Here is a 19906-nt window from a genome sequence, read left to right on the forward strand (position 1 = left end):
TTAACATATTTTCTTCATTTTAAAAAATCATAGAAGTCTTCCAGCTAACATTTCTTATAATGCAGTCTACTGGCAACAAATTTCTGGTTTATTTTTCTGTAAATGTCTGCATTTTGCCTTCAGTTTTGAAAAAAAATTCAATTCACAGGATGTGGAATTCTGAGTTGACAGGTTTTTTACTTTCTTTTATCCCTTTAAAGCTGTCATTCTGACGCTAGAATGGTCCAATGGTCTGATTCATCTGTTCTTTCTGATAAGAAACCACCCATTACATCTATTACTATTGCTCTGGATGTAATACATGGTTTCGTTTAGCTGTTTTATAAATTTTTCTCTTTGGTGTTCAGCAGTTTGCTTATAGTGTGCCTATGGGTATTTTTCCTACTTAGGGTTTACTTATTTTCTTGGATCTATGGGTTTATCATTTCATCAAATTTAGCAAATTTGCCGACATCATTTTTTAATTTTTTTTATTTTGGTAAGAACACAACATAGATCTATTAACAGATTAAGTGTGCAGTAGAATATTATCCATAGGCACCATGTTATACATGAGATCTCTAGAACTGATTCATTTTGCACAACTGAAATTTTATACACATTAATTAGCAACTCGCCATTTCTCCTCCCTCAGCCTCTGGCAATCATCATTCAATTACTTGCTTCTATGAGTTTGATTATTTTGATACCCCATATAAGTAGAATCAGCCAGTATTTTTCCTTCTGTGACTGACTTGTTTCACTTAACATGACACAAGGTTTATCTATGTTGTTGCATAGATAAGAATTTTCTTCTTTTTAAGGTTGAATAGTATGCTACTGGATGTATCTACCACGTGTTCTTTATACATTTATATACTGAACATTTTGATTGCTTCCACATCTTGGTTATCGTGAATAGTGCTGAAATGAACATGGGAGTGCAAATCTCTCTTCAAGATCCTGATTTCAATTCTTTTGGATACATATCTTGAAGTGGGGTTGCTATTAATAGATCGTATGGTAGTTCTATTTTTACATTTTTTTTTTTTAGTAACTTTCGTACTGTTTTCCATAGCAGCTACCCTGCTTTGCATTTCCACCAATACTATACAGGGATTCCAATTGTTCTACATCCTCAGCAACACTAGTCTTTTGTTTTTCTGATAACAGTCATCCTCACGTGTGTGAGATAATATCTCATTGTGGTCTTGATTTGCATTTACCTGATGATTAGTGACACTGAGAATCTCTGCGTGTACTTTATGGTCATTTGTGTATCTCTTCTTTGGAGAAACATCTATTCCAGTCTTTATCTCATTTTTCAATGGGTTATTAGCAAGTCCACTGCTGATATGACTTGGCAGTGTCCCCACCCAAATCTCACCTTGAATTGTAATAATCCCCACTTGTCAAGGGTGTCAAGGGTGGGGCCAGGTGGAGATAATTGAACCATGGGGGCAGTTTTCCCCATACTATTCTCATGGTAGTTAATACGTTTCATGAGATCTGATGGTTTTGTAAACAGGAGTTCCCCTGCACAAGCTTTCTTGCCTATTGCCGCATAAGATGGGACTTTGTTCCTCCTTGCCTTCTGCTTTAATTGTGAGGCCTCCCCAGCCATGTGGAACTGTGAGTTCATTCAGCCTCTTTTTCTTTATAAATTACCTGGTCTTGGGTATGTCTTTATTAGCAGCATGAGAACAGACTAATACAACAGTTAACATCATACTCAATGGGGAACAACTGAAAGCTTTTTTCCACTAAGATCAGAGACAAGGCAAGGATGGCCACTCTCATTATTTCTATTTCACATAGTACTGGAAGTCCTAGCCAGAAAAGTTAGGCAAGAAAAAGAAATTTTAAAATCCAATTCAAGATCTAATCTAAATTAGAAAGAGGTAAAATTGTCCCTGTTTGCAGATGACATGATTTTACATATAGAAAAACCTAAAGCTTTCCCCAAAACAGCTAGAACTAATAAATTTAGTAAATTGCAGAATACAAAATCAACATAGAAAATCAGTTGCTTTTCTATATACTAATAATACACTATCCAAAAGGAAAGTTACAAATAATCTTATTTAGAATAGCATCAAAATAAAATAGTTAGGCATGGCCTGAACTGGGGGCTTTTTTTTTTTATATTTATCTTCCCATTTTCTACATCCTTTCCTCCCCCACTTTCCAGATGCTCCAGCTTTTTTTATCTTCATCTTACTACTCTAGTTAGATTGTGATTTTCTGCCTCAGTTGTAGCTGCCCCAAGATCATGCAGACTGAGGGACCTCAAAATACTATCCCTAGAACATTTTACCTAGGGAAGTTTTCTTCTTTCAGTGGTCTACTCCCCTCCAGTCTCTGCCTCCTTCTGGTTGGCTCTATAATGCCTTCCAGTGGTTGGGTGGGTTTTTTCCTCCAAAGTTGATAATAGTTATCTCTGGGAGAGATTATCTGGTACAAGTTCTTTCACCATTATCTGAAGAGGACTTCTCCACCTGTACCAATTTCTCCACTTTGCAGTCAACCAAAAGAGCCTGCTTCTAGCTTCTCAAACCCCTTCCTGCCTCAGACTCCTTACAATTATTCAATCACCTTGGAATGCACGCTTTGCATACCAACATTCACACACACACACATGCATGCACACACACGCACGCATCTGTTGTATCTCCATGCACTCTTCAGACCTCAGGTGAATTGTTCTATATATTGCAATGAAGCTTTCATTCAACTCTTGGCTCAGAACAGTTCTTCCTGTTATCTGCTTTCTGTTACCTGCTTAGAATAGGTCTTCCTGTTATCTGCTTCTAATGCTTCTGGTCATTTTACCTCATGCCTTTTATCACAGTTTATTATTTAGGTTTTCTGTCTGTGATTACTTTCTTAATGTTTGAACTTAATTTAGAATTAAATTCCAATGATTTGTGCTCACAAATTTGTATGTAGATAAGCCTTGCTTTTTTTACTCACAACTGTACGAGTAGTGCTGAGCAAGGGCCTGATACTTTAGTGTGTGTTCTCAAAATATTAATTTAACTAATTAATTTATCCATTAATTAATAGCTCATCACCTGTATTGCATCTTGACTATTTTTAATTAAATACCTCACTGGTACCTTAAACATCATATGCCTCAAACAGAATGCATTTTCTGTCTATCCCCACTTGTCCTCTTTTATTTCCAATAAAAATTAATTATAATCTTACATATCCAGGTGCCCTCAGTGGAAACTTCAAACCATTTTAGAAGGTTTTCTCCTCTCGAAGGAACACTTCTCACACATGTGCTTTCTTGGGACCTCTCTGTCAAAAATTCTATCACCTTTTCATCCTCTAACTGCCCCAGTTAAGGGTCTTGTTTTTTGTCTATTATTTCTACAGGTTTCCACCGTGTGTCACTAGTTTTAGTCCTCTTCCTAGCCACTTTGCCTTTACTATTCACCTTCACTCTACCAAAAGTCACATATTCCTAAAACTTTCCATGCCCTCAATTAAAAATCCTTCCAGAGCTCTCATTTTAATTAGAGAAAGTTCAAAATTTAGCATAGCCTACATTTTTTTCACCTAGCCCCATACTTATGGGGTAAGTTTACAAAAGTACACACTGAAACTTAAAGAAGAACTCGGCTACTTTATATAACTGATCACACCTTTCCCACACCTCCAGCCTCTTGTGCAGTCAGCACTCTGTGCTCTGTATTCTGACCCTAGGTGTCTGTCCAGCCACACATATTCTCAAATCCTCCAATTCCTATTCCTGGGCACTAAGAATTTACAGGGATCCTCTACACTCCATGTAGAGTATAAGGAGCCTCACTATCTCCCTCAGCGTGTCGTCTTGCCACCTCCTCCTGTCAAAGGTTCTCTACTCCTGTGACATGATGTGGGACGTGGTCCCAAGCCAAATACCAGGCTGCTCTCAGGGCCAGAATGATGACGGCTAGCCTTTAAAGTAGGCCACAAACATGATGTTCTCAAAAAATTCCATATCAACCTGCATGGTTTGCAGCTCTTTGACCTAGATCAGTCCTGGATTGGGAGTGGATTAAATCTGGCAATTGATCTCCTTGCCTTTCTTTCTGTTTTTCCTTCTCCTTTCCCTGCTTCCCAGAAAAGGTGAAGGAGCCAAATTTCCACTTCCTTTTTCTTCTTCCAAAGCCAATGTTCATTTTGCCCACTTACTTGACAGAGAGAGTGAAGGTATATAAAATGTCTTAGCTATCATAATCTAAAAATATTAGCCCTATTACACTAACTTTATAGAGTTTTCATTTTCATTTCTACCCATGTCTTCTTGTCACCACTTCTAGGTAGAATTAATTACTATCACATCTCCCACAGATATTTTTCATTTTATTATTTAGCACATTGTAATTATAATTAGCTGCATGTTTGCCTTTCCCATTAGACTGTGTGACAATCTCAAGGACAGGGACTGAATCTTACTCATCTCTTTATTTCCCTAAAACCTACCAGACGGCCTGACACAGAGTAAGTGCTTAGTGAAAGTCTCAGTTCAAAACATGAGCAAATCTTCTTAGAGCTGAAGCTACCTATAAAGAAACAATGACCACATAGAATTGGGAAGCAAAGTTGTAATAGCTTATAGGGTTCCTTGATTTGGGTCCTAAATCCTATGACAGACATAAGTTTAATTTCAGAGACTAAACATTTTGAAGATTTTCAGGGAAAGATAATTGCATTTCATCATATAAAGTTATCAAGGCACTTTGATCATGTAAAGCAATTTTGATAATGATTTCAAACATGCTGATAAGTTTTCTTAAATACTGTGCCTTTAACTGTTTTTTCACATGCCAGGGAGCATCCATTTCCGAACATGAGGAAGGAAATGCAGAATCATCTGCCTCTTGTCCCATTAACTATACATATCCACCTTGGGTCCATTATCCCAAGAAGATAATTTAGATAATTCTCTTAATTCAACTGGATTTTTGAACATATTCTATTAAAAAGGGTTTTGGTCCTCTATAGAATAATTTTAAAGATTAGTGGGAATACAAATTTCCATGATAAAAACCAGAAAGGATATAGTTCAACAATATTACCACATATGGATAACATCACGAATGTATCTATCATTTAATCATACATGTCTGTGGTATCAGAGGTAAGTTCATGAACATTTATAAGGAATTTCCAGCCCTTATGATATTACTAACATCAGAGCTTGCAAGAAAAATGATTGCACAAAATCGATGTGCAGAAATCATAAGCATTCCTATACACCAACAACAAACAAGCAAAGAGCCAAATCATGAATGAACTCCCAGTCACAATTGCCACAAAGATAATAAAATACCTAAAGATACAGCTAACAAGGGTAGTGAAGGAAATTTTCAAAGAGAACTACAAACCACTGCTCAAGGAAATTAGAGGACACAAACAAATGGAAAAACATTTCATAGTCATAGACAGGAAAAATCAGTATTGTGAAAATGGCCATACTGTCCAAAGCAATTTATAGATTCAGTGCTATTCCTATTAAACTACCCTTGACATTCTTCACAGAATTAGAAAAAAAAAAATTAAATTCGTATGAAACTAAAAAAGAGCTCATATAGCCAACACAATCCCAAGCAAAAAGAACAAAGCTGAAGGCATCACACTGCCCCACTTCAAATTATACTCCAAGGCTACAGTAAACAACACAGCATGGTACTGGAACAAAAACAGGCACATACACCAATGGAACAGAATAGAGAACTCAGAAATAAAGCTGCACATATACAACCATCTGATCTTTGACAAGCCTGACAAAAACAAGCAATGGGGAAAGGATTCCCTATTTAATAAATCATGCTGTGCGAACTGGCCAGCCATGTGCAGAAAATTGAAACTGGACCCCTTTCTTACACCTTATACAAAAATTAACTTTAGATGGATTAAAAATTTAAATGTAAAATCCAAAACTATAAAAATCCTAGAAGAAAACCTAGGCAATACCATTAAGGACATAGGCATGGGCAAAGATTTTATGACTAAACCACCAAAAGCAATTGCAACACAAGCAAAAATTGACAAATGGGATCTAATTAAACTAAAGACCTTCTGTACAGCAAAAGAAACTTCTCAGCACAAACAGACTATCTACAGAATGGGAGAAAATTTTTGCAATCTAACTGACAAAAGTCTAATGTCCAGAATCTACAAGGAACTTAAGCAAATTAAAAACATTAAAAAGTGGGCAAAAGGATGCATGCGGTGGTTCGTACCTGTAATCCTAACACTTTCGCACTTTGGGAGGCCTAGGCAGGCAGATCACTTGAGGTCAAGAGTTCAAGACTAGCCTGCCCAACATGGTGAAACTTCATCTCTACTAAAAATACAAAAATTGGCTGGGTGTAGTGGTGCATGCCTGTAATCCCAGATGCTCAGGAGGCTGAGGCAGGAGAATCACTTGAACCCAGGAGGCGGAGGTTGCAGTGATCCAAGATCATGCCGCTGCACTCCAGCCTGGGCAACAGAGCAAAACTGTCTCAAAAAAGAAAGAAAGAAAAGAGAGAGAGAGAGAGAAGGGAGGGAGGGAGGGAGGGAAGGAAGGAAAAAGCAGGCAAAGGACCTGAACAGACATTTCCAAAAGAAGATATACATGCAGCCAACAAACTTGACAAAAAGCTCAACATCACTGATCATTAGAGGAATGCAAATTAAAAACATGAGCTACCATCTCACGCCAGTCAGAATGGTGATTATTAAAATGTCAAGAAACAACAGATACTGGCGAGGTTGCAAAGAAATAGGAATGCTTTCACACCCTTGGTGGGAATGCAAATTAGTTCAACCATTGTGGAAGACAGTGTGGTGATTACTCAGAGATTCAGAACCAGAAATACCACTTGACCCAGCAATCCCACTACTGGTTATATACCCAAAGGAATATAAATCATTATATTATAAAGATACATGCACATGTATGTTCATTGCAGCACTATTCACAAGAGCAAAGACATGGAGTCAACCCAAATGTCCACCAATGGTAGACTGGGTAAAGAAAATGTGGTACATATATGCCATGGAATACTATGCAGCCATAAAAAGGAATAAGCTCATGTCCTTTGCAGTGACATAGATGGAGCTGCAAGACGTTATCCTCAGCAAACTAACACAGGAATAGAGTCAGAGCTGAACAGTGAGAACACACGAACACAGGGAGGAGAACAACACACACTGAAACCTGTTGCAGGAGGATGGTGGGGAAGAGCATCAGGAAGGGTAGCTAATAAGGCTGGGTTTAATATGTAGGTGATGGGTTGATAGGTGCAGCAAACCACCATGATACAAGTTTACCTATGTAACAAACCTGCATGTATAACCCAGAACTTAAAATTAAAAAACAAAAAAAGAAAAAACTAGCAATGCTATGGATTTGAGCAATAATGAGCAATGTTAATGACTAAATAAACAATCATGATCTAATTGAAATATATNAGTCAGAGCTGAACAGTGAGAACACACGAACACAGGGAGGAGAACAACACACACTGAAACCTGTTGCAGGAGGATGGTGGGGAAGAGCATCAGGAAGGGTAGCTAATAAGGCTGGGTTTAATATGTAGGTGATGGGTTGATAGGTGCAGCAAACCACCATGATACAAGTTTACCTATGTAACAAACCTGCATGTATAACCCAGAACTTAAAATTAAAAAACAAAAAAAGAAAAAACTAGCAATGCTATGGATTTGAGCAATAATGAGCAATGTTAATGACTAAATAAACAATCATGATCTAATTGAAATATATGAAAAAAAGAAAAGAAAAGTGATTCCACAAGAGTATTTAGAAGTCAACTTTTTTTGTAAGTGTATTAACCTGTTATATAAAACAGATATACTAAAGAAATCAAACCAAAAAGTAAAACAAAACACTATTTACTGAACAGAAGCCATCACTGTTAGCATAATTCTTTATATCTCTTGAGTCTATGCATATACACAAAGATATTAAAGATTAAAATGAAGAAAAACTGGTGTATGTCACACATGCCCTTCCAAAGAAAATATTAAATATAGTTTTAATTTTAACGATAAAAGTACATAAAAGTAGAATTGTTGAACTTCAGATAAATGTTTCTTCATCACACAAGATAATAAAGCCTCAAAATCTTTCTAAAGAAGAAACATGATTATGAAAATTCAGTTTGGAGTCATTATATTTTGTTTTAACTATAGTGTCTACTAACGCTATTTAAAAATTAGAACATTTATACATTTAAATCTTCTAGTTCCCATTTGTCATAATTTTTGAAAATGATATTATTCTCAACATCTATATTTCATCACCAGTTCTTACAACACTGTTTTTTCTCTTTCTGGGTACTTTATTTTGATTTGTCATTTGTAGAGCTATACTACATTGAAAGTTAAACAATTTTGAAAGCCTTTTCTGTGTCTGTTGAGATGACCATGTGGTTTTGTTTTTATGTTTTTCTGGTGAATGACATTTATTGATTTTCATATGTTAAATCAACGTTGCATCCCAAGCCTACTTGATCATGGTGAGTTAACTTTTTGATGTGCTGTTGGATGCGATTTGCTAGTATTTTATTGAGGATTTTTGTGTCTATGTTCATCAGGGATATGGTCCTGAAGTTTTCTTTTTTTATTGTCTCTGTCAGGTTTTGGTATCAGGATAATACTGACTTCATAGAGTGAATTAGAGAGGAGTACTTCCTCCTCAATTTTTTTGAAATAATTTCAGTAGAATTAGTACTGGCTCTTTGTATATCTGGTAGAATGTGGCTATAAATCCATCTAGTCCAGGGCTTTTTTTTTCTTTTTGGTTGGTAGCGTTTTTATTACTGATTCAATTTCAGAACTTATCATTGGCCTGTTCAGGATTTCAATTTCTTCTGGGTTCAATCTTGGTAGGTTTTGTGTTTCCAGGAATGTATCCATTTCTTCTAGATTTTGTAGTTTGTGTGCATAGGGTGTTCACAATAATCTGAGGATGTTTTTGTATTTCTATGGGGTCAGTTAAACAATCTGCTCCTGAATGACTTTTAGGCAAAGAACAAAATTAAGGCAGAAATCAAAATATTCTTTGAAACTAATGAAAACAGAGACAGGACATACCAGAATCTTTGTGACACAGTTAAAGCAATGTTAAGAGGAAAGTTTATACCATTAAATGCCTGCATCAAGAAGTTAGGAGGATCTCAAATTAACAATCTAATGCCACACCTAGAGGAGCTAGTAAAACAAGAGCAAACCAACTCGAAAGCTAGCAGAAGAAAAGAAATAATCAAAAGCACAGCTGAATTGAACAAAATTGAGAGGCGAACGTTCAAAAGACCAACAAAACCAAGCTGGTTCTTCACAAGATTAAATGAGTTTAATAGACCCTTAGATTAATAAGAAGAGATCAAAATAAATACAACCAGAGATGACAAACATAACATCCTTTATTCATCCCACTACTTATCTTACCCTTAATTTATGAGCTTTTCATCATTAATTCATTTATTTATTCGAAATTATTTTATTGGTTATATGTCAGGCAATCTTCTAGGTTTGGGGGATATGAATGTTCCTGACTGCTTCAGAATTAAATTCCAGTAAAAGCCAAGGACAAAAAAAAAAAAAAAAAAAAAAAAAAACACATTAACAAATGAATAAATAAAATATACCTTTTTCTCTATTTGATGGTAAAAGATAAATTATTTTAATAGTCATGCTTAATATTTATTTACCAGTAATCCTCCAGAAGGCATGGATTTCACTGAGCAGCAGACCTCAAATCCTACAAAAATGACAAACGTCAAGGAGAAACAAAATAGGATTTCAAGTTAGAGAAAGATGGAAATGGGATGATGTGCTTCTGTAATAAGAATGGCAAGAGAAAGCCTCTTAACGAAGATGATTTCAAAGTGGAACTATTTTAAAAATATGTCATTCCTACAATTATCTGTGAGAGGAGCCTCCCGAACAGGATGGACAGGTCATGCAAAGTCCTGAATGCATGGAAGTCACAATGTTTAAGATACACCCTTCAGCTCTCGGTGACCGACTTTTAAAGACAGCTGCTTTGGGTGTGAGGTTTAAAGAAGTTTGTTATGCTCTCAGATTTATGTTTACTTTGGCCCCAAATTTTGAGAATTAGAAGGTAAACTTAATCGACTGTGGACCAGAGATGTATCTGTTTTCTTTGTTGAATATATAAGCCTCCCTGCTCTCCCTGCTTCATGTATTTTGCTTTCAGTTTTCTGTTTTATTTTGGGAGGTTTTTTAGGTGAATTTTAAGGATGGGCATTGATTAAAATTATCTTTATTGTAACAAATTTGTATTCAAGTTCTAATCAGTTTTAAATTAGGAGTATCTAACTAAAGGAGTAGCTGTGCAGAGACATTCTGATGAGTCACTTGATGTCATTTTGATGAAAATGGGTAATAGAAATACTACTTGCCCAAAAAGCATCATTAAATATGACTCCTTCAATAATTCTGTGAAATAGCAGAACACGTGCCAGCATTCTTTCTGATAAATGTTTGGCCAAGTGCAATCTCATACAGATGATACACTGAATTCATCTATTTTACGTCTGTCAAACATACATTTCCCAAAAAAAGAAAAAATCTATTATCTTAGCACTACATGCTACAGATGAATTATTATTCAACTCATCAAGTGCATATGTAATATTTAGGTTCTGAAAGTTGATTTGTTAAGAAAAAGCTTATGGTATCAATAAATTACAGATACATCGTTTGTCTAGGATTTGAACAAAAACAATATTACATTTACTTTTAGGTAGTTTCTCTATTTTCCCCTGAAGAGAAAACAGAATAAAATATACCACTCATTTGAAGCAACCACCGATCTTGAAATATTTTAGAATCCCAAGTTGCACATCACTTTGCATCTTTTTATCCGCAAGTATAAATTTGGAAATCTTAGCACACACTGAGGTATCACTGTGTAATATCAAATCTTATCAAGGCCTCTTTTAATTGCACCAGTTTAAGTCTCTAATGCATCAACTTTATCAAGAATGTTTTGTCTTTTCCCACTGTGCTGCTCCTGCTGTGCTGTGGAGGACTGATTCTGGAAGCAAGTTTTCCAAACTAGATAAGCTGCCTACATTTGTTTTTCTCCCAAACAAACAAAACAACAAGGACAACAACAAAGGAGCAGCTGTAAGTGTTCAAAGCCAAGTCACTGATGACTGTATTTTTATCAAAAACAAAGGTCAGTCTAAATTAATCTCTTGGTTTAATGTTAGCCCTTCTCATGCTCAGGTTATTTTTCTATACATAAAAGAGTATGTTACAGATGAAGGTGCAGTCAACTCCAATACTTGCCTATTCACCTCCCTCTTCTCCATAGGCAACTATCATCATGAATTTAGTGTTTCTTCTGTCACTATATTAGTAAAATTTGTACATTTAAAATACATAGAATATATAACATACGACTTAGTGTTATTTTAAGTTTACCTAAGGCATTACGTATACTTTGCAACTGCTTTTTACTCAATATTAGGTTTTGAGATTGTTATTTATGGGTTTTTTTTGTTTTAATGGCTATATATTAATTATATAAACATACAATGCTTTTTAACCTATTCATGAAAGATTACTTCCATTTTTTAACTATTGCAGACATTCAACAAAGTTATTCTTTAATCTATCCACCTTGAAAGCAATTACAGAAATTTAGGATATGCTACTTTCAATTCTCTCCTATATCATTTCTCATGTTTTTGCAGTTTGATTTTCTGGTTCCCCTTTAATTTTTTCCAAATTACCTTTTTTTCACTGCCAATATGTATTTTAACCTTAACAATACAATACATTTACCAATTTATTTGTCAGCATTGATTTTGCATCCTACTCATCTTTCTGGGTTTATTTTTCTTTTGGTTGAATGCATCTTAAAATAGCTTTTGTTTTGGAAAATATGTGAATTGTAAACTCTTAGTCTTTGTTTATGCATAAAAGTCATTGTTCCCTTCTTACTCTGTAATTGTTTGAATACAAAAGATGAGTTGACAGGGCTTTTTAAAAAGATTTTTGAAAGTATAATTCCATTGCTTTCTAATAGAAGAAGACACAGATAAGAGCCTGTCAAAAGTCTGATTGCTGTTCCTCTGTAGGCAATCTTCACATGTATTTTTCCATCCCAGTAGAAAGCTTTTAAAATGTGACTGGGTTTTTTCTGGACTACAACCTTACTATGTTTCTAGGGGAAATTTGTTTTTACTTAACATGTTTAAACCTGCTTAGGAATTATGTTTTTTTTAAAATTCTAATAATTTTTTCCTATTATATTGTCATATAACCCCCTCGTTTTCTCTATCTTTTCTTCCTGAAATTCATATTACAATTATGTCAGATCTTCTCTTTCTGCTGCTCACATCTCAAACATCTGTCTTGTGTTTTCTGTAATTCTTTGTACCACATTATGCATGATCTCCTTAGATCTGCAATCTCATTCACTCTTTCTTCAGATGAATCTGAAGGTTATATTTAACCTTTCCATTGAGTTTCTTTTTAATGTCAAAGATTGTTTTTCATTTTTTACATTTCTATGTGGTTCTTTCGTATCTTCCCTTTTTTCCCAAAGTACTTTAATTTATCTTTCTCATTTCTAGCTTGTCTTTCATCTCTTGATTTGCACTGAAGTGTCTTCAGTCTGTTCTGCAATCTCCAGCCCAGGGGGTATACATTCTTCAACATGTTGCATCTGATGATTCCTCTAATGGCATTTTTTTCTCTCATGTGGTTTGTTATCTTAGTAGACTTTTCTTCAGCAGAGTTTACTTCTTTGGGATTTCTACATGCCCTGGGTTGAGAAAGTATCCCTGCAATGTGGCTTTAGGATTGCTTTTGCTGGAGGACCCAAGAGTCTCAAGAATTCCAGCTTGGATATCTCCATGCACTGCAATTACCATGAATACAGGAATACAGACCCAACCTGGAAAAGGTTTCGTGGTGTTTCTCACTTCTCACAGGTAGCTCTTTTTTTTAACTTTTATTTTAAGCTCAGGGGTACATGTGCAGGTTTGTTACATAGGTAAACTTGTGTCATGGGGGTTTGCTGTACAGAGTATTTCATTACCCAGGTATTAAGCCTAGTACTCAGTTATTTTTCCTGATACTCTCCCTCCTCCCAGCCTCCACCTTACAAAAGGCCCCAGTGTGTGTTGTTCCCCTCTATGTGTCTGTGTGTTATCATTTAGCTCCCATTTATAAGTGAGAACATATGGCATTTGGTTTTCTGTTTGTGTGTTAGTTTGCTAAGGATAATGGCCTCCTGCTTTATCCACGTCCCTGCAAAGGATGTAACAGGTAGCTTCTTTCCACTTTGATGTCTACAATGACAAACTTTCTTGCTCTTCCCAGGCCTGCGTGGAAGTCAACCTTTCCTTGTCTTTATTTCACATATGACCTTATCACTTATGACTCCAAGTTTTATAAAAGATGTTCAGTTCCATGTGCCCCATTTACACAGTGCCTAAAGCCGAGACTTTCCTCCCCAACTCAAAAAAATAGCTCCCCCAAACATACACATGCCTCAGAAAGATGGTTCAATGATTAAATACGTGAAAAGAATCCACAAGCCTAAGACTGTTAAAATCCACTGACTTTTCTCTATTCAGTTCTGGCTTTAGGATTTTTTTCTTCATTTAATTACAACCCCAGTTATGTATTTGCTATTTTATGTGTTTATATTTTATCCAAATGCATTTGATGACAAAACAGATACAGTCAATTTAGTCTGATATATTACTGAAGAAGACTGTCAGTTACTTCTTGGATTCATAAGTAGATATAACTAATGGTTTCCATAGCTGATTATTGCCTTGATATAAATATATATAAACATATAAATATAATATATATAAAAATACATATACATATATTTTTAGTTAAAAGTGTATTGTAACCTTTTGCTTATTTTAGCATTTATGGCTTGAATATAAAGAATAACCTTTTTTGACTCTGGGAAGAAGTGTAAGCATTAAGGAAATCTGGGATAGTCTTATTTCATAATATTATCTTCAAAAGGTTTTAATGAATGAATAAATGAATACATGGATGAACACTGTACTTGCTTCACAAATGTCAGGACCTGAAATTGATTTTTTTAAATTGAGTTCCTCATTTAATGAAGGATAAGGTTTGAACTCTTATTTGCCAGTTCCCTAGTTTTCACTTTTCAAAAAAAAAAAAAAATCCTTTGCTATTCTCTTCTTGGCATTGATATTTGTCAATTTTTATAAATTTACTGTGGAACTCAGCCTCCACTCTATTATGCCTAGTGTTTCAATTATTTTCTCAAAGAAATCTTGGACTTACATTTTCATGATGTATCTACTATTAACAACCTTTGTTCCCCTCTTCCATATCATTTAGACAGAAAATGAAGAAGGTGAAAATAAGAACACAAAATCTCCTAGTTTTGACTGAATTGACTATCAGTGCAATGCACACAAGATTTGAGTGCAATCAAAATAATAAAACATTTCAGAGATTTCTGTTTGTCTTAATTTTAAACTGGTAGTACATGAAGAACAAGTCACTCAGGGACATATACTTATCTCCAGGAATATTTTGAGTTTATCTTCCACAGAACCATATAATCAATTCCATCTACTTATTCAACCAAGAGTAAAAATGATAATCCCAAGCATTTTCTTTTTTATAAGGTTATTCAAATTGTAATCCACTCCTTTCTTTAACCAAAAATTTTACTATTTACAACTAAGGCTCATAAAACTTTTCAGGCATTTTATGATGGCAGATCTCAGAGCCAGATGGTCTGAGGTCTAAAGAATATAGATGGCATAAGAACATTTACTGATGATTAGTTGATAAGTATCATAATTTTAACAATGGCCAATTAGCAGATTCTAATAAAGTTTTCAGAGGACTCATGAAAGTTAATCATGCTTGAATTTCTGCCATGGAATCACCTCACTTTAAGCCATAAGTATTCCTAAAAATTTCATGTCAATTGAACATTTATAAGTAAAAACATACACTTTCACAGACCTGAATTATCATTGGCATATTTTATTTTCATTATCTGATTGATTTACTATTGTCAATGACTCAACTAAAGTTAGGTGTTTTCTGCTTCTTGCTTCTTTGTTAAGTAACCAACATTCCAGTGCCTTTGGGAGATTAAAATTTAAGATTACATTTTAAATTGTTTTGTAAAGGGAATAATTATAATCCTGTTAATTAGGAAAAAGAGGTACACTTACAACATGTAAATATCTATTGCTAAAATATTATAAGAAATTCCTCTGGAAAATGTGAGGTAAAGATGGTGGAAATAACCAACAAATGACAAGTTCTTTTATAATTATTTTATTTAAACTCACAACACTCCTAGAGGTAGGAATTCTTGTTCCCATTTTAAAAAGTTAGGATTGCAGGATTAGAGAAGTTGAGTGGCAGAAACAGAATCTGAATCCATCTCTGATTCCCAAGTCCATCCACTTTCTACTCTACAACAGGCCTTAGCGTAACACATATCTGGAAGCTAATTTTCAGAATTTCCTGAAAAGCCTTCTGAAAATAAACTGCTATTTCATAGAGATTTATAACAATGAAATGGTCCAGATATATATGGATTAAGTCAGCTGCCAAAGTCCTTCAATAGATAAAAATGAAGTGGTGTTCATTTCCTATTTACTATTATCATGTTTTTCCAGAATGCAACCATATTTTGCTTTGAAATATGAGTCACTGCCATCAACTCAATCAGTGAGAGGAGTGACTCTGCTGATGCTGAATCATGAAAATCCCATTGCACTGCTAGTTTCCTGCTCAGGGTAGTTACCTTATGAGCCCTGCAATCTCCCACTCTGGCTTCTTTTTCTTACTAATGAGTCACCGCAAATGAAATGTCAAGTGGTGTGGTCTTCAATGGCTCTTCAGCTGGACCTTGCTCCAACTCTAAGCCCTAAAATTAGAAGGCATCTGTGAATTAAGAATCTCCTGCACAGACTTCCTAGCATTGCAGCATTATCTCAATATAGAAGGTTGTAACCATTCCTATGGTTTGCCCAAAGTTTTGATCAATTAAGCTAAATAGCAATAATTTCTTGAATTTTTCTGGTATCTAATGAAAACTTTCACTAATTTTTGAATTAGATTCAGGATTTCTCCTATTTTCATATTCCAAATGGGAATCTACTGATGATGTGTGTGACTTGGGGTAGGCAGTAGGGGTGAGTAAGTCACCAAATAACGCTCAAGTGTTAAGATTTTTGTGAGTGACATGCACAAAGTTGGTTGGTTGCTTGCTTCTTTGGTTGTGTGTGTGTGTGTGTGTGTGTGTGTGTGTGTGTGTGTTTTCAACATGCAAAATGAAGAAAGAGGGGTAGAATGAAGGGAAAAAAAGGAATAATTTCATCAGGGAGGCATAACCTGGTAATGATAACTAAACTTCATTACTAAACATGTGATCTGAAAATTAAGGAAGGGTAATGATGATCCAGAATTTCAAATGTGGGAGCCATAAGAATGAAAATACCATTAACGAAAAAAGAAAAATAAAGGAAAAATTTTGGGGAGTATGAAGGGAGTCATGAACAAATGTCTTGGTTTCAACACCTCTTAGAGAGGTGGAATCAGTTCAAGAGGTGATTACATCTAGGGCTGCAGTGATCGTTATTAACTTCCTGAGTTGAGGAGATCTCTGACCTAAACGTGGCGAGGGGGAATCAGAGAAGTAAGAGCTGAGTCTTGGGGTTTGGAGAGGAAAGTAGAATGACCGAAGAATTTTTATTAAAAAAGGAATAGCCAGAGGAGAAGCAGCAGTGAGGTACATCCTTGTGGAAGTCAGAAGCGGAGAGAATTTCACGAAGGAATATGTCATGTAATGAATTGAATATTGCAGAAGCTAAAAAAAAATGTTTTCTAGGAAATTGTCTTGAATTTAAGATTGAAAGGTTTTATAAACAAATGTCACGACAATCTAAATAATCATACAAATAAGTAATGGTAGAAACATTTCTCAAAGTCCATTACTCAACATTGCTGAAAATGGGAGAATAGACAGACTATACCTTTTAGTAAGACAGCCTTGGAGAAATACAAGAACTTTAGCTAATGAAAAATATGCAAATGCTTCCCATTACATTTTAGTGTTAAGTGAATACACATATGTCACACAAATATACTCTGCAAATTTGGAAATGGTTTGCAATTTGTTCCTGATAGTAATATAGAAAAATTAATCCTAATGTAATACCTAAAACTCCAGGGACAAGGATTGGCTGTGCTGTCTAGTTTTCTATTGAAGTATAAGTACTCTTAATTTTGTGCACTTCTGACTTGTGAAATTCATTTATGTAAAATAAGCTTCATAATTTTAACAATATTCCCAGTAATACAGACAGAATACATGGATATCAACTTAGGCAGAATCATCTGCTATCCCCTCTCAACTCAATATTACGCTTCTCAACACAAACTACTCAATGCATTAAAAATAACATTAAAATAATCAGTGACATCTAACTGAAGATAAGGCTCAGGACTCCCATCTTAGAAATTTTTCCCAAAGCCCCCAAACTCGCTCAAACAAGCTGTCTGTTTTCTTATTAATCTCTCTCCCATTGTACCCTTAGCCCCTATTCCAAAAAAATGGGGAAACTTATTGTCCACACAACAAAAGAAATTATAATTTTATATTATAAAGGAAATTAGGCAGCATTAAGCCTGTGAGTATAGGAGGCCATTCACATTTAAAACTGGTACATAGTTGAGCTTTTAATATGAACTCTTCAATAAATACAAGAGAACTGGGGTGACAGTCAGGCAGCTTGATTCACTAGATTTTTTATATAGTCTGGGAGCAGTGACAATACTGCACCATAATACTTACAAAGTAACCTTAATGAAGAATATCAATCTGATAGAAAACTCCTACAATCATATCATATTTGGCTATGGTTATATCCAAACATAGTTTCAAACAAAATTTCTAAAATTGTAGGGCTATTTCCATATTGGAAAATGGATGTCTGCCTAGCAAAATTCATTTCAGCAAGATTTATAACCATCACCACTGCAAATTTCTAACATCCCACTGTAAATAATTGGCATACTTTTTTACTTTGATCAGGTGCACTTAAAAGTTCTTTGCTAATTTTCTACTCCACAGGGAATTTTAAGTTTTCATTTATATGCTACACACATAAAGGTAGCTGTAATGTCTGACTCACCATAAAGAACAGAGCTAAACCATTTTTAAAATGAAAAATCAAGATGTCACCAGCAGGCAACTAGAAATAATAAATGTAGTTTATAAAACATGATTCTATTTTATTTTATTTACATTAAATTTGTGGAAGGGAATATCTGAGTTAAGAATCTGTTAAGTATATTTTTTCTCAAATCTATGAGCTACACATTGCATTTCCTCTAAAATTTTTAGGAACTTCAAGCCAGTATCATAAACATTATGTATTATTTAATTATACAAAAAAAAGATTCATAAAATATTCTGCTTCTTAGAAAATACTCCAGGTATTTTACAAGGAACAATATACTTAGAGTACTAAAAATATACACAACTGCAGAAGCAATTAAAATCAGTAATAAAAATCAAACATAAAACCAGTGTACCATGCCAAAGGCCTTTTGAAATAAAAGAGCTTTAAACCTATGGAACAAAAAAGAAGGCTAATTCAATGGTTGTCCCCAGTTGAAAAAACAAATAAAAAAGGACATTCCATAGCCCAAGGCTGGCAGACAAATTCTTGTTCTTGGGCTTGTAAGTTTTAGATTGAAAATTTATCTTGCCCTGAAAGTTCACCAGTTCTTTAACATTTCACTTTTTATTCCAAAAAGCTTTGCTTAGAGAATAGCATCACCAAAGAGACCTTAACTATGAGGATCAATTATAAGAATAAAGTATACCGCTTTTCTATCACCATGTTGACCTTTTAAGTTTATGCAGAAAAGATAAAATAGCTATTCACTGTTTGTACTTCTAACATCAGTTAAGCTCCTCGAGAATGTAAACGTCTGGGCATTTGTGGATAAAGTGAAAAGTAGAAGGTAGATATGAGCAAACCATCCTTCTTTCTAGGAAAGAAACAAAGGCAAATGAAAACCTTGTCAATATATATGACTTTCTGACAGTGTAGGAAATTCATTTATTTGTTAAAAAACAAACCAAAATAACTAATCTAAATAAATTTGTCAAATTTTTAAAACATTGCTTGGAAGTAAAGTAGACAGAGCTCCTACTTTATAACCTTTATTAAAAAATTAAAACTGCCAGTTTCTTTATATAAATGGTCAAATGATACTCTAGAACTCTGATCTCAGCATGAATTCATTGGATGAGTTATAAAATTCTTACGTCTCTATAGTAATGAACTACACGTCATCATGACTTAATATGGCCTGGCGTATGCTTGGGATATGAAAATGGAAGACAGACATTTTTGTCACCTAGAGTATATGTTCCAGTGAATTTCAAGCAGATGTATCTTGTTGAATATATTTTTAGTTTTTCTGGTGTCAGTGTATTTTTTTTTAAATTATACTTTAAGTTCTAGGGTACATGTGCATAACGTGCAGGTTTGTTACATATGTATATTTGTGCCATGTTGGTGTGCTGCACCCATTAACTCGTCAGCACCCATCAACTCGTCATTTACATTAGATATAACTCCCAATGCAATCCCTCCCCCCTCCCCATGATAGGCCCCAGTGTGTGATGTTCCCCTTCCCGAGTCCAAGTGATCTCATTGTTCAGTTCCCACCTATGAGTGAGAACATGCGGTGTTTTGTTTTCTGTTCTTGCGATAGTTTGCTGAGAATGATGGTTTCCAGCTGCATCCAGGTCCCTACAAAGGACAAAGGACACAAACTCATCCTTTTTTATGGCTGCATACTATTCCATGGTGTATATGTGCCACATTTTCTTAAT

General features: G+C 34.8%; 1 long non-coding RNA gene across 1 annotated transcript in view; it reads right to left on the reverse strand.

The window, feature by feature from the left end:
• Window positions 1–9701: 9701 nt before the first annotated feature.
• The window catches only part of LOC108515787 (uncharacterized), a 17987-nt gene continuing 7782 nt past the window's right edge, over window positions 9702–19906 (reverse strand). The window contains exons 2-3 of the long non-coding RNA XR_001881621.1: window positions 15797–15919; window positions 9702–9745 (exon numbers count right to left, since the gene is read on the reverse strand). This is a non-coding gene — a long non-coding RNA (uncharacterized LOC108515787). The remainder of the gene's footprint in view (window positions 9746–15796; window positions 15920–19906) is intronic.

The sequence above is a fragment of the Rhinopithecus bieti genome, unplaced genomic scaffold (assembly GCF_001698545.2).
Source record: "Rhinopithecus bieti isolate Rb0 unplaced genomic scaffold, ASM169854v2 scaffold_35001, whole genome shotgun sequence".
Classification (NCBI taxonomy): Eukaryota; Metazoa; Chordata; class Mammalia; order Primates; family Cercopithecidae; genus Rhinopithecus; species Rhinopithecus bieti.